Source organism: Lagopus leucura, unplaced genomic scaffold (assembly GCF_019238085.1).
Source record: "Lagopus leucura isolate 7727_CA_CO unplaced genomic scaffold, USGS_WTPT01 Super-Scaffold_100157, whole genome shotgun sequence".
Taxonomy (NCBI): Eukaryota; Metazoa; Chordata; class Aves; order Galliformes; family Phasianidae; genus Lagopus; species Lagopus leucura.
This window is the reverse complement of record NW_024962334.1, coordinates 39,279,960-39,297,019: the sequence shown is the minus strand read 5'-3', so window position 1 is coordinate 39,297,019 and position 17,060 is coordinate 39,279,960.

Sequence of the window (17,060 nt, the reverse complement as noted above, 5' to 3'; positions counted from 1 at the left end):
AAACATTACAAAATATGGTAATCCTGAAATAGGTAAATGAGAAAAAAGTCTACTATAGAAAGAGAGAAAGAAGATATCTGAACGTAAGTAATAATGTTTGGGAAATGGAAATGCAGTCCCAGCAATTCCCTTAAAGAGAAATCTAAACAAAAACAACTGAATTGTTGTGTAAAATTTATGAGACAATTTAAAGAGCAGAAGGACTTAAAGAACAAATCAGTAAAGCTAACATAAATATATATTTTTAAAGGATAAACCATGAAACTGTGAGGTTGCTAAGGAGCAATTAAGGAGGAAAAAATATATATAAGAAAGACCCTAAGTGGATTCTTGGCTCTGTTTTTCTTTTACTCCAAAGGATGCCTGCACATAGCAGGCCTGCTCTTTCAGATAGTAGTGATGGGGCACTCTCAGAGATAGTGGCAGCAACAAAAAATGTTGGAACAAGATAATAGAATAAAGAATAGCAAAACATCAGCTTTAGAGAAAACATAGAGAACTATTCAGAACTGTGGAAAAGACAGCACTGGTCAACAGGTTCTGCTTTCTGTCATTAGAACAGAGATATTAAATTACGATGGTAGGTTAAAATCAAAATATTAAAAGTAAATCCTTTTTTCTGCACCACATCTACCAAAGACTAGCCTTTTTCCTAGATGATATTATTATCATACAATTGCAATGGCTATTCATACAGTCATGCAATGACCATAATGATCCCTTCTGACATTAAAAAAGAATATAGAAAATGCAAGGGTTATAGACCTCTGAAAAGGTCTATTGTTAGTAACAGGATATTGGGCTAAGGAAATCATCGGTCTGCCTTTTAGGACAACTCCTAAACGTTTAAATTATCACTCATCTTCTGTGTCATGTTGTATTCTTAATGTCAACTATAAAAAAAATAATAATAATTCAGAAATAACAACATAATGTTGTAAAACCATAAGGAGTAAATAAGATTAGAAAAGCCATTTCCTTTACTGGGATTTGTGAGCTAAAGGTTAACTTCCAATTAGAGTTTCAAAGGAAGAACTTTTATTCTGCTTTGGTTGAGGCTTTTAGCAAATCACATTTATATGTGCAGAGCATTTGTACGTTTCCTAATAACTTTCCATTGCGCTAAAGGCTTTAAGCAAGCCAATAGTACTTGTATAAAGAAGCTGGACATGAGTTACTCATTGATAAGATTTGTTAATATTGCAATATCAGCTGCTATTGCCTTAAGATTGATTGCCATAGTGTTACTATTTAATTGCTTGGCAAATACTATACAACAACCTTGTATTTCCAAGTGTAAATAAAACTCAGCAGAGAAAGATTAGTTTCTGTGTCACATTCATATAATAGTAAAACAGCAATAATAGTATTGTATTAAAAATAATGTAATGGAAAAAAGATAAATAGTGCAAAACAATAACTGGCAAATTTAAATAATACTGGGCCCAGGGGATTAAGTAATACTTTGCATTTTTATAGTGCTTTCAATATAAGGATCTCAAAACACTTCTCAAACATTAACAAAATAAGCTTCCCAACACTCTTTAGGTAGGGAAATATTATCCTCATTTTACAGATGAATAAGCTTCTTTATGAGGAAGATAAAGCCAAGTGAAGTTTCCAAAGCCACAAAGCATGTCAGAAGCAGAATTACTAAATAGGCTCCGTGCTTAGATTACACAGAGACAGAGACCTTGACAAATAAAATAGAATCCACACATTCCCTTGAAAGCCAGTTCATGCGTATTGCAGTCATCACCTTAAATAAAAATTATTAACATGAAAAAGCTAAATTTTTATTTCTGAAGTAAATATTAAACTGTAGTGAGAAGCACTCATCTCAGTGCCTGCAATGACTGCCTATGAACCTCTCAAAGCAAAGCTCTGCTTATTGCACATTCATCCCATGGATCCTAGATTCAGTTCTCTGAAGACTGGTCCCACACTACCTACCCTTCTTTAACCCACTTCATATGCACTCAAATCCCTTTTCTGCCAGCCTGTTGATTTTTTTTTTTTTTTCCATTTTTCAAATGATAATAAATGTTTCAATATTTGCCTGTCAATGATTCACATTTTAGAGTGGATGTTCACTAGCCATGAAAGAGGTATTTTTTTTGTTCCTGGGCATATCCTTTTCTTAACTGATCTAGTTATTCCAGAAGTTTATTTTACATATTAAACTACAGTATGAATCACCAAAAAATGTGCATAATATTTGATTCAGAAGTTAATATAAGAAGTGGTGTCCATGCTAGATATTGAGATCACAATAGAGCAGTTATACTGGAAAATCTGAGGATACTCTGGGTTTTCACAAATGAACCTGACTGCTGTCATAAAACAAAAAAAAAAAAAAAAAAAAAAAAAGGAAATAATTGAGAATGTGCTGAAAAAAAAAAATTCAGATACAGTTTTATGTTCTTTGTAGGATGAAAAGGTGAGAAAAGGTATCTGGGGTAATTAATTTAGAGTCTGTTAATTTTAGTTGCAAAAGAACCTAGAGGAATTAAGGAAGTTCCTTCCTTTCCACTCTTTTTTAACTTCTACAAATCCCACTGCTGCTCATTCACTGTCAAGGCAGCAAAACCTTCATCAATGTTACTAGAAGGAAGGGAATTTATGTATATATAAGCATATACACATATTTATGTCCACACATACAGGCATATATGTACAAATGTATACAAGGAGTCCTAATCTTTCCAAGCAGAGTCACAGCAGCTCTCATACTCTCACCCAAAGGTAAGTCTCATTTACCTACCAAAGCAGATCAAGCATTCCCATTCCATCAGGGTAACTGCGGAAAGTCCTTGTTCCTTGGAGGTGGGCTCGTACCAGTTGTTCACACACGAAACTAAATTTTTACAACAGATTTAGGCAAATCCAACAAAATTAATTGAAAAGAAATTCCAGAAGAATAGACCGTTTTTCACTGGGACTATACCCATTTCACAGGACCAACAATTTTTCAGCATGATAACAGTTCACAGTTTTTTCAGTATAAAATGACTGCAAAGACACAGTCTCCATCTTCCAAGGGCTGCAAGACTTTTTCCAAATCATTCACTGGACATTTCTGATATTTAGGAAAATGTCCTACTTAGAGCTGATTTCAGAGTGGACATAGCCATATAGCACTGCAGAACTAATTCACTGGCCTAGCTTCAGAAGTTGTTCAGAATGTTTTTCCTTCCTTTGAATGAAATGAAGCACAAAAGCAAGAATACATTTCTCTTGACATAATGTTTTCATTAAGTGGCACAAATATCAAACTCTTGATTCACTGACTATTTTTTACTCCAGTAGAAATAGTCAGCAAAACAGCAAAAGCCAACCTTAAAAAATGGCAAGATAACAAATCTATTAGTATTTTATTTTTACAGGAGTAATTCTTTTTTCCAATTTGTTAAAAAATATACAATATTCCTATGCTGCAGAGCAACAAGCTCAAATGAGCTTCCTAAATTACCATTCCTTGCTTTGAATAACCCAAAGTCTTCTTACTAAGAAAGTAAGTCTGTTCTTTTGTTAAGTCCCCTAGTTTGCACTTTACCACAGAAAGCAAGCAAGAATCATAACTAATGACTCATATTCCCATATAAATGTCATTTAGATGTGTATTCTGAGTATGTGGCTTATTGTTTAGACAGAAAACATTTGTCTAACTTGTTTTGGGATAATGGCTGTCTTTAAATACCTCGTTGTAATAAAGATGGGGAAAAGGATGTTGGACCATCTGTTGGTATGTTGTTTGCGCATATTTTGCACCTGCAGAAAGAACTCTGTTCCCACACTTGCCCGAAAAAGAGCCATCCCATAAACATGGAACAGTTAGGCTAACACATGGAAGACTTTGAAAACGGTGTAGAGTCTCCTTTTGTCCTTAGGAGACTAACCAAAATCAGTCCAACAGCCAGGGAAGTGAAAGGATTTCTGACACTGAAGAAAATTCCCAGCTGCATCTAAACCACCTTGCTGCTAAGCAACTAACAGGCCAATAATCAGAAAACATCACTATGTATCATATAGATGGCACTTAGTCTTGAGAGTCATTATACTCAGCAAGCGAGTGTAATCTGTGGAAAAGATCCATTCAGGTGGGCTCACTGAGGGCAAAAAGTTGAAGCTTCAGTGGTTCAGGCAGAGCTTTCTGCATTTGGTGAAGTTTCCGGTCTAGTTTTACACAACCAAAACTCCAGCAGACTGCTCTCACAGAGTCCGTTAAGTATTTTAGCATTCACAAGAGCAAACAGGGGGGAAAAGGGCAGTCTTTATAAGTGATATGAATTATAGCAAGAAGTTGATATAGGAGATCTGAGTCTTTAGTAAGTGCAAAGCTAAGATTCATTTATGAATGGCCATTTGTCATGGATGAAAGAGAAACATTTGTGGACTACTGATGTTATATTTACATGGCCACAAGGACAGGGAGATATATGGTTTTTAGGCCTTTCTTTGACTATAGAATCTCTTAAATAACATTGACTGAAATAGATTTTGGCTTTTCGATGGCTCAGCATGTCATATGATCAAATTGTGGTTCAATGCTCTCATCATTTTATTTGGACCAAGTCTCACACTCTACTTACACACATATGTGTTTGTTTGTTTGTTTGTTTTTGACATGATTGGCTACTTGCTATCAGATGTACATAAGACTGAGGCAAGCACAGATTCCCCATCTAACAAGTTGAGCCTGGAAAATTTCAAATGTTGTCTTCATTGACAGGAAGGTCTGAGGTTGTTATCTTCAGGTAATTAATGTATTTGGACTAACTGGATATAATATAAGACACTGACTAGAATACATGTTAAGACTGCTGAGAAATAAGCTATGTATAATTAAGGTGTGACGACAAATCCTATGTAGCTTCTTTGTAGCAATTCTGTACTATTCTTAGACAGTTCTTTTCAATATTACTTCAGCTTTAAAGGATAAAATACAAAAATAATTCAGACAAAAAGCGCAGTATTTAGACTATTTGTGAATTAATTAGAATATTAATTAAACGATGAAATTTGGCAGCCAAATAACAAATGTCCCAGAGCCCCCTTCCCTCAACTGTCTAATGTGTACATCATCCAGCTCCAATACCATTTCATTGTTTCAGCCTCCAAGAAAAACAGGATGCAATATGCCTTCTGTCTATGATAAAGTTTCCTAATACAGTACAGTAATGCAATTTGTTTTCATACAGCATCCTGCATATAAAAAATTACATAACCCTTTATGAGAAGATAATGCATTACAGACTCAGGCACATTATTGTCTTGCAGGAAGAAACTGAAGGATAATGTTGTGGGAAGGGATTGAGGAAATAGGAATTGAGGTACAAAAGTAGTTAAAAAAGAAAGTAGTAAATGTGTAAGTATTCTTGAGCTGTTGAAGAAATGACACTAGCTTTAATAGAGGGCTTTAACAGCGGCAGGTCAGCCTTGTTGCAGACACAGTATAACACAAAATGTTACGTACACACAGAAGGTGATAGCTCTCATCCCATGGGTTTATGCCATAAATAGATGACAAGGTGAGTCACAGAAGAACTACATGAATTCCCTAAGTTGAAGGAGTCAACTTGTGGTTCAAGTGAGGAATGAACATGAATGCTCAAAGTCTCAGACTCCTGACAAAAAATATTTGTCCAAAAAATGTTTTCCATGATAGATGGGCCATTATTGCAGACCCAACCATTTCATTAGTTCTGGGGATACTCACTCTGACCACTACAATGTGAAGGCCTAAAGCAGGTGAAGAAAACAAGTCTTTGTGCCAGCTCCGTACTAAAATAGGGAAATTTCAGATTTGAAAAAGAAAACTACTTACATGAGAATTTGCTTATTATTTTGACACTGGAGTGAGAGTTATTCCTGATTCCTTCGTAGGAAATATGTCTGTAAGCTAGTCATTCTGAAATTGTAAGGAAAAGAGATGAAATATATTCTCTGTCCAAATGAGGGAAAAGATAGTTAGTATTAGCACCTCTTACCAAACCTATGGCAATTTATAAAGTATAATTATGATTCCTCAAAATCCCACGATTACACTTTAAAAGTCACTAAATTGAATGGTCTCTTTCTCTCTCGTTCTGTACCACAAAAATCCTCTCATGGACTCACAAACCTTTCCCAGGAGGCTAAATCTTTCTCACCATTCAGAATTCAGTGCTGAGAAAAACATTGTTAGGAATATAAGAACATGGAAAATTCAATGTTGAATACAACTACAGTGTGATTGGCTTCGCTTTCATATGGACACACAAGCCACTGAACATATGTACACCAACAGGAGGGAGAGATGTATCTTAGACACATCCTTCTCATTCTGTAAACCCATCCATTCAGTATGGATTCTTTCCCAAGAGCTCAAAGTCTTCTGGAAGCTGGTAGGATTGGAACTGGGCTTCTGCCATGGCTTCTGGTGTCACTTTGGACAATATTTCTAGGTGTGTACAAGAGATGGAAGCAGGCAGGCAAGAGCTATTCTGCTTGTGCTCTGAGGCACAGAACATCAGTCAGATCCCATCTGGGACCCATATGCCCAAATGACCACAAGCTGACACATCCTGTGTTTCAGAAGTCTCCAGCTGTGTCTTTCTCACTCCTGCACTGGAAGTCACTGCTCCAGCAGCAACCTGCATAGGCACAGGCATGTACCTATGCCTTGACCAGTCCAAATCACATTTCTATATATTAGTCTGTGTCTCCTTTCAGTGAGGTTGAATCAGAACAGTGAAATGGAGCAGCTGATACTAGAGCACATCTGTTGAGCCAGATGTTGGGGCAGTAATCCCTGGTAAATCTGTAAAACAGACAGCTGGTGGCAGTAAAGTTTGAAGAGGCCACAACTAGATTCACCCAAGAAAGACTGTCAAAATCCTAATTAGTTCACTCACAATGAACTAACACAGCAATAAGGCTTCTGCATTACAGCTGATTCTGGCTGCACCCATCTGTGTAAACACATATAAATCTCTCTTTGATTTTTTCCCCATCTGTGAAATAGGAGCGTGTTACCTTTTTTTTTTCTTTTTTAACTATTTTCTTCCTTCTCTGTTTTAGCTCTTCAGGATTCTCACTTATTGTAGCCTTGCTCATTACTATAACAGTGGGAGAAATACTTAATAGCTGTCAAGGATGGACATTCTCATTGAATTCAAAGGGAAAACTGACATTGACTTAAATAGGAACCAGAAAAGACATTCAGAAAACCATGAAATACTCCATTTATTAGAACTATGTGAATTGTTAATATGATAATGATTCAAAGGGCTATGAGATTGGGACATTTTTCAAAGGTGTAGCTTTACTCAAGCCTAATCTCTGAATGTTTACAGATGTCTTATGTTCTTATAAAAAGCGAAGCAATTCTCATATTCTTGGAATAGAAGAATATATAGCATAGCCTGCATTTTAAAGAAATCATAGCTTGCAAAGTCTTGTGAACATTAGCCCTCGACCCTTTTCCCATGATCCCTCCCACTTTTTTCCCCTCTATCTTCAGAAGTCAAAGATAAGTAGTGAAAAAGGATGAAAGCATGAAATGAAAGCTGAAAATCAGAGCTGTGGATTTCTGAAAAGCTGCTGCTGTTTGAGGCAGGGTTAGGGCAAGGGGTGGGGGTGGGATGAGGTAAAGAGAGATCACAGGACTGCAGTTGGAAAGGACATGCCAAAGAAGAGGGTGGGAGCAAAGGGAACACAGTTAAAATAAATTTTTGATGTGGACACTAGCTGAGTGAGCCTAGGCTGAAACTCGGCATAGAGATTATGTGTAGGTTGAGGCTTACATTTAGCATTTAAAGAAAGATAGAGGCATGAATCCCCTTGCAGTGGGAGTCAAAAGCGGGCTACAAAGCAAAACAATAGGACAGTAGAACATTTCTACATAAGATCGTTTTGGTCTCAGCTCTAGATTCTTGTTATTTTCTTTGTTGTTTGTTTTGTTTTGTTTTGTTTTGTTTTAGGTTTGATTTTAAAGTTTTCTTTTTTTAGATTTGATTTGTTTAGATTCAATTTTAATGTTGGTGTTGAGGGACAAAAAAGATTCTAGAGCTCTACTTGGATGGGGATTACAATTGCTTCCCAAAAAAATGTGTAGGCTGTAAAGACTGAAAGACTTGCTCTACAGATGCTCTTGATGTGAACAATGACTGCATGACCTTGTCCAAGGCTCACCCTACTTTTATAGTTATCATTAAAGTCGACGAAAGAGAGAGCCCATAGCTGTAGTTGGAGATGAGCTGAAAAGATCTTTCAAAGAGAAAGAATAATCTGACAAGAGAACTTTCTATGAAAAAGATAAATCTTCTGGACACAGTTTTGGGGACCCAACCTAATATTTAGCATTAGATTTGGGAAGAGTTTGGATGGAGTAAAGAGAGAACTGGTAAATCCAGTCATAGTTGGGAGTGGATGGCCAAAAGAAAGGGTACCATGGAAAGAGAAATCTTATGGGACAGCACTGGCTGAGATTCTTTATGTAAGGCTCAACCTGAAGTTAAGGTTACTACTAGATTTGAGAGAAAGAAAGATCTTGCAGCTCCAGCTGGAGCATGTCTTCAGAGTGATTGTTGAAGGAAAGTGCAGTCAACAAAGGGGACTTGTTTGCAAGAAATCCCTACTTATGATCATGGTTAGAGCTAGGATTAGGGCTGGTAAAAACAGAGATCCTAGAAAGGGACTAAAGAGAAGATGGCACATAGAAGAGTGGAGTACAGCACTTGTAGTGAAGAAAAACAGTAATCTCTGTTCAGTTTCAGCAAGGAGGAAAACCTTGGAACCCACTGTCATTTATGAATTGTAGGGAGTTAAAAGGGAATTTTGTATGCTTCTTAAAAAACTGCTTAAAGATGAGTGATAGGAAATCTAAAAATAATCCGTATTGCTCTAATACAGATCAGTGAAAGAACTCCAGGCTTGCTTACATTTCTGACTCAGCCTTATTTTTTGCCCTTGCATAGCATCTGAGGCCCTAAAAGTCACACTCTTAACACCCTTTGAGGTCGATAGGTATTTCATTTCTTTTATAAAAGAAAGCAGAGGAAGCCAAGATGCTTGTGGTTAGAAGGCTATAAAGCACATGCTTCTAATCAAGTTTCTAATTCCAAACCTTTCTTAGATGTGGTCTGGTATTTTAAGCTATTCTTCTCACTGTTTGGTTTTACAGCTTTTCTTCTGGAAGATTAGACAGCCTTAATAAATACCTAGTCGTATTATAAAACAATGTTAATATATGTGAAGAACAGTAGGCAGCAACAGGACAGTGAGTACTCACTGCAGATGTGGAGCAAGTCAATATTGGAGACAGGAATGAACAAACCAATGAGTATTGTTACTGCTGAATCATTTTCACAAAACTTGTTTACAGTCCAGTGTGGCTGGAAGCCCTATGGATGCTTCTAACTAAGTAGTCTCTTTCAAATAAATCTTCTACATTGACAGAACACTTTACTCAAAAATAATATCTGCTTCTTATTTCTCAGCTGCCTCTTTTTCCTACTCAACGCAGACTTCAGTTAATTCTATAGTTCAGCTCACCTCAGGATGTTCTGGGAAACACCTGCAGGATGGAAGCATTTGTTCACTAAAGTATGCCCAAGGTTTCCTCCTTGGACTGTCATGCAGTTGTCACTGACACGTTGGGCTGACAATTCTTACTTATCCCAGAAGCCAATAAGCTGTACAGGTGGTTTAAGAGAAGGTCATCTCAAAAAAAAGCCATACTGACTTAAAGGGGAAAAGGCCTTCTTCTCTGAGCGCTGTTGACTTTCCAGCATATTAGGCCAACTGCATGAATAGATAACGTTTCTGCAACAGGCTGATGACACTAACTTCAGGTATCCTCACAGCTCCCAGTCTTATTTACTCCAGGATGTTGTAGCAATTATGAACAGACCAGGCAAACAAGGATTGACAAGGATCCTTTTATTGCTTAGTACTGTCCTATGTGAAAACTGAACACCCAGTCAGTTCTGATAAGATAATTAATTTTGTGTGGCAATGGGGCAAAATCCTAGAGCAAAATTAAAGTTAGCCTGACTGTTATTTGGCTCTAATCACTATGTTTACTCTGTAATATTTATTCAGACCATTTTTATGTTGCTTTACTTGTACAGCCAGCTACTTTACAGTAGAGGACCTCATCACAAGAAGATATAAATCCATGCTGCTGGCCCCTGGGAAAACTGGTAAATTAAACCATGTGTGCATAGACTTTAAAATACTAGAATCTATTATACCTTTCCTTCCCACTGATAAATGACAATGGGTTTTACTTGCTGAATACTTACTTACGAAAGGCCACTGTTTATTAATACCTCCCTGTATAAATATCAACGTAACAAGCTTATATGAAAAATATGTAAAGGGTCATCTCTAAATTGGGAAAAGTCAGGCTATTCAGCACAAATGTCCATGCTTCGTTCTGTCTGGAGATTTAAACAGCCTCATCACCATAGTATCTGGAAGGTGCACACAAGTGTGACATGATTAGCATCTGTCATGTGTAGGTCTTTCTATTCCTTCTGCACTCTCTGGGGAAAACTGTGCAAGGATTTTTTTAAATATACGATACCTCCAGTTCACTGTGTGTTTATATTAGCAAAGGCAAGGTAAAAGATATGTGCTATACTGCAGTCTTTCACTCACCTCATTTTAAAAGATATGAATATAGAAAGCAGTGTTATCTGTGCCAGATACATATGTTCAGATATTTTGGCATATTTATTTAATTGTTCCTATTAAAGATGTGAACAAGGGCTGAACCGAAAGCCGTTCAAATGTATTTTATTTCTTAGTATGCTGAATATGACTCTTCTTTTTCCATTTCATGTCCTTTTCACGGTACTTAAAAGAATAGTAAAAAATTTTGTGGAAAGAAAGAAACGTTTCCATAGTCTCTGGGTCACAGGTATAACAATAAATGTAATGGTTCCCACATAGCCATTATAGGCTGCTGTGTCAATGCATATTATTAGGCACCTTTTGTCTGTGAGTTATTGACATGATAGGTTGCAACAGCTCTTTTGAACATTTTCTCACATAAAGCAAAACCAGCAAAATTGTTTCAGGTCTCTTTTAAAGGAGGCACTAAACGTAATACTCTCCTTTTGAGTTTTGTGTAAAATTAAAGATTTGATGACACTTGTTAGATGTATTTCAGGATGACCCTCTCACCCTGGACCATGTCTTTCCCTTCTTCTTGTCCTCCCCTTAACACATGGAAACTTTAACTTTTGGAGCACGGCCATCCTTGGTTGTTTCCATGACTACTCCCTCAATTGACGGAAAGATGCAGGGACAGTTGCCAAGATTTAAGGAAATAAATATGCTCCCACCTCCATTCACTCTCTGCTGAAGTGTTGCCGCCTGGCATGAAGGACAGCCCAAGCCAACAGTGCAAAACCAATTAGAAGACGCCCTTCACTTTCTCACCAGACACACTGGAAACTAAGAGTTTTCAGAATTTTTTATTCCTAATTTAATTTTAAAAAATCATTTTTATTCAGATAATGATTTATTTTTTTTAATCCTTGCTATTCATTGCCAGGGAAACAGTTTTTCATTAGATGAAAACCAACATGTGCAGAATATCCTGGAAGGAATCTACTGCACAGGTGCCACAATACTGAGGACACTGTAGTCATGGTAATTTGTAAGAACCTTGTGACAATAATGCTTCAACCACCACTTGTGACTTATCCAGATCTCAGCACAGAGGACACCAACTCTCCCCAGAGAGAAGATTCATTGAGCACAAACAGAACTTGGTTTCCTTTGTCTTTCTTCAGTTCTACCTCTGGCCTGGTTTTCCTCAGTGTGACTTTTCCATGATACTAGAAGTAGTAGTGATGATATGAAGGTTATTGAGCCTCTTACTTCACACAGAAAGAATATGAAGATCTGTGCATTAACAGAGAGTGATATAATTAACATATTTTTGCCATTTATTAGAGAATGCCTTGATGGTACTTTAGAAACAAGTTTAGCTGATTTTCTGGGCAGCCTGAGGAACAGAATGGAAACATTTTTATGGGGTAGTTTTTGTCACCCATTTCAATTGCTTGAAGAGCTCTACAATGAGATTTTCTAAATGACAGAGGGATACAAAACATCTGTGTCCTTTCTTCTTGTTTCATAACCCCGTTAAAGTGTGCTGGCCTTTTGTTGTGCATTGTCTTATGTCCTTTGTTTTCTGAGATAAATAGGCCAAATCTTAGAAAATAACACTTATTCAAAATGAAGGTTTCACTGATTTGTGTAAGGACACATTTTTCCTTACTATCATCTTTTTCCTTTATCAATCAGTATAACATTGTACTTTCCTATACCTGATCTGAAAGGAGCAGAAATCTTCACTGGGTTGTCCAAAAAAGGCTTAATCATTTTTCCTAAAAGGACATGATTAATTCTTCTTTAGTTTGCTGTTTACCTTGGTTTTGTTCAAATTTTGATTTTTCTCTAGCAAAAATGGAAAGCCAAACTTAAAGGTAGAAATGGAGGAAACAAATGGAGGAAACTGACAAAATGAGTGATCTCTGCTTACATCACTCTTATGGTCTACCATACAAGTCCTAAGTGTAATCCACTCAGAAGCAGAAGGATGTGGGGAGAAGAAAGCACTGACAGTTTAGATAACAGAGAGTATTTTCAGTGAATCAGACACCCTACCACTTGTTTGTCTTCTGCACTCTCAGTGTTGCTAGCGGCCTTTTTCATTAAAAAAAATGGCAAAGGTAACTTACCCCTGATGAAATTTCACAGTGTGTGCCTTCACACTGCTTTCCCCTCTTCTCTATAAAAAGCTGCCTGTAAATTTATGCAAAGCCGTTTTATCATTCACTTGGTCTTAAAACTGGAAGGGACCTTTGTGAAAGTCATCAAATCCAGACTTTGGTATATTACACGCTGCCTTTATATGCTGCTCAAACTCACAGAATCACAGAATTATAGGGGCTCGAAGGGACCTCCAGAGATCATGGAGTCCAACCCTCCTGCAAAGCAGTCTCCTTACAGCAGGCTGCACAGGTAGGAATCTGGGGGGGAGTTGACTATTTCCATAGAAGAAGAATCCACAACCCCCCCGGGGAGCCTGTTTCAGTGCTTCATCACCCTTACCTAGAAGAAGTTCCTTCACATATTGGTGCAGAACTTCCTATGCTCCAGTTTATGGCTTTCCTTTGTCCTGTCTTCAGTGACCACTGAAAAGAGGTTGGCCACGTCTCAAGACTGCCGCACTTAAGATAACGCCATAACAGGGAGTACATGTTCAGGAGCTAGGTTGCTCTAGGTAATATCTGTGCTGGTCAGATTCATCCGGGCCTGTGTCTAATACTAGGTCTTTCTAACACTTTGCTGTGGTTGACTTTAGAGACCTGTTCTGTAAGTCATCAGTAAAACAGTAGCAGAGCTAGAAGCTGGTATTTCTGAGCCATGGTGCACTTCTATGCCCAGTTGTACATGCCTATAAAAGGCTTATGCAGTAAAACATAGTCTTGGCCTCTAGCAAGAATTATAAAATAAAAAATAGTAATTCTATGTCCTACATTTCAAGGAATTTAGCGCCTAGAGAATGAAGATGAATATAATGGCCTATATTACCACTGCATAGTCAGGGCATTATGGATATTTTCTAACTGAAGGTTTCCCAGACTTTGTGCTCTCCCTAGGCAGCACAGTAATGAAGGTACAGAGACTATGCCACCGTAGCCTTGGTCTCTTGCCATAGAAAGCATCTGTGATTTTTCCACATCTTTTTCCAATGAGGGACAGGTGGAGGTGAGTGACAGACGGAAATCAGAGTTCTCTAACATTTAGAAAGGTCAGAGGAAGAGAGAAGGAAGGATAAAATAAGGAGAGGAAATAAGAATAATTAATACTTTCCCCTTCCAAAGACCAGTAGCAAGGGCAGCTTTGACAGCTGTAACATTTTTATTTCTTCCTGCTCTGAGTAGTGGCACTGGAGCAAGCGAAGGACAGCAATGGTCCTGGAAACACTGCAGCATGTAAATTCAGTTAGCATGACTGCAAGAAAAAACAGCGGCAAGCTACAAGGGCAATGAGTGAGATGTCACAGGCAGCCAGCACAGACACAAAGAGGCAGCAGATTTTCGTGCATGATATTTTTGAGCTGGCATTTACAATCACATTTCCCCTGTGAATAAAGCAGTAGGATGTACTGAGAAGCAAAATACTGCAAGAAGGATGCAAAGAGCAACCTGTCAGCTGTGTGAGGATTGAAAAACAAACTTGCAGACTTCTGCCACCACCTTTCCCATTGCTAAACAGTGTTGTAAGTCTACCATTGAAATTACCTTCTCTTTTTTCCCCACTCAAGTGATCACCAGCTCAAAAGGAAGAAAAAAATGCCTTGGGCAGGGGTGTATCCTTAGTGAAGGGATGTAAAAAAAGCAGAAGTTGATTGACTTGATCTGACTTAGCTAACTTTCTCACATGCTTATGACCATTATAACTCTCAGTTCTCCTTATGGAGAATGGGTAAATATAGATCCCCAGACAGAGCAAGTAAATAACTCTTAAAGAAACCTATCTCTCTCCAATAATTTCAGTCTGCAATGAGTATCTCAGACTTTCTTGCTCAGTAGCATAGTGATAATTTTCAGCACCTGGTATATATTCATTCTGCATAAGAATAAGTATGTGGGCAGTTACATGGCTCAAAATTTTTACAACATAGTGCTTTTTGTGAAATAACTGAATGGACTCAGATAGCAAGTTGGCGGGATCTAATCTCGGCACCAATCACTGCCATAACCAGATATTGACCTTTTATTTGCTTTAACAAATGTATACTCAAATTCTTCTGTGAACCCTTTGAACACTTACTCATACAACACCGAAGAAAGGAAAATAAATATGAGGTCTACATACTGTTGCTCTCAAGAAAGCAGAAGAAATTACTCAGACAAATGCATTCTTGTTTACTTCCTTAAAGCGAATCTCTCAAGGAGGTAAACACAGGCAAAGATGAGCAGTGACACCCTTCCTCCCAAGCTCCCACTGCAACAGCTGAAATTCCATAAATCATCCCATAAATCATTAGAGCAGACAATACAGTCATTCTGAATGCCAGCATCCGGCATCCACGCAATGCAAGCAAAGGGCAAATTGAGCACATAAACAGACCAAGAAATAAAACAGAACGTGGTTTTGGGATTGCATGTCAGCCCTCCAAAGCCTCGAATTTAGGAGAAAATAACAGTAAAATAAATAAATAAATAAACAAGAGTGGGAACAGGCAGTGATAGCCAAGCTGGAAATTCCACATCTGATGCAACATCCTGCAGTGTTACAAAGCAGCTCAGCTCAAAACCCTTACATGAAGATATTCACAAATGACAAAGGCTGTGAATTGCTTAGCTCCAGATAGGGGAAATGACTGCTTTCCTCTCTCCTTCCTATAAATTATGCAGTGTATAGGACCATCCTTGCTATTGTCTGAAATTCCCAGAAGCTGAATGGTGCATAAAAAGCCTGATTTGTCTCCAAGATCAATGTTTGCACATGCAATCCTGTCACAGCATCAGTTCATACAAGTGTTCCAATTGATACTTTTTTTTTATTAGAACTAAAGGATGCAGCAGGAGAACACAGATGTATAATAAAAAAATGAATAAAAACATAAATAAAAGTAATGCATAATCTAAATTTTCTTTTACCATGCATTTGATCTCTCTTGAGCTAGAATAGTTCTATAGGAAGCCATGGTTGGGGGCAAGGTTCCAGCAGGCATACACTGAATGGAAAAAGCATCTGCAGGGCACTTCTTGGCATGACTGTGAGCTGCCTGTGGTCACAAGGGTGCTGCAGCACCACGAGTTCAAAGCAGGAGAAAAAGGAATCACATGCGATCTGCTGAAAGGTTGCAAAGAAAGATGCAAAGGAGATTTGTATGTGATCATGAACTGATGGATACTTAGGGAGCAGGAGAAAAGCTTAAATAAGCATTTTCCTTCATTGTAGAGTTAACAAGATGCTCATCTAAATTGAACCTGTAGATTGCAAGCAAATAGAGAATTAATATTAATTTCTTCAAATGGAGAGATCAGACCAGGCGGAAGGCTACAGACTCTTCCCCATGTGGAGGGTACACTGAGAGGATATAGCAAAGGTAGCTGGATGTGATAGTGAAGTAAAAAGCAGATTATCCTCTTTGTGAGGATAATTAAAATTCCTTGAAACTGGAATATGTGTGATGCAGTAAAGGTTTTGGGGATTTTAAGGACCAGTATCCTCGGTCTGACACTAAATTAGTTCAAATTAGACAATGAATATTTACCTTAAGATAAAGGCCATAGAAATAAAAGATCTTTAATTAGATTCTTTCTTGTAAATGTCTACATTATAGTTAGTGTAGTGCTGTATCGCTATAAAACCAACCATAAAGTTGTCACTTGAGTTTTAAGCAGACACAAGAGTATTCTAAGAAGCAAATCTTATCAAATTTTTATCTAAAATTTGCTCTGGCTTGGAAGGAACAAATAAAGGAGAGTTAGAAATTTCTTTTCAGGATACTTCTTCAGATTCTTCAAATCTCTTGGTTTTCTTATCCACAAGCTACTTCACTGATATAAGTACATGTTTGGAAGACATACCCTGGATTGCATGCTCTCTTTATATAATGCTTAACAGACCTTATTGGGTAACAAAACGGTTATGTCTAATAAATTCTACAGTACTTTTACATGTGCAATGCTGTCAAATATTAACTTGTAAAATACCCTAGAAATTGTATATTAGCGTCAGCACCCACAGGGTACATGTCCGAAAGTTTGGATCTTCTGCTGTTGAAGTCTATCTTTCCAGGTTCACCAACAAGCCTCCCAGTTTTAGGCACTCAAAATGGAGCAGATAGAATGTGGCAAAACAACACAGTTACAGAGAGAATCAACTGAAAAAAAGAGACAAAGACAGCAATATCTTTAATTATGTAGTCCAAGAAAAGAAAACCACAAATCCTTTGCAAGATGACTTTCCATAGATCTCGACAATATCACAATCATTCTTACAAGAAAAAGATAACAGAGAACTTTAAAGCAGCT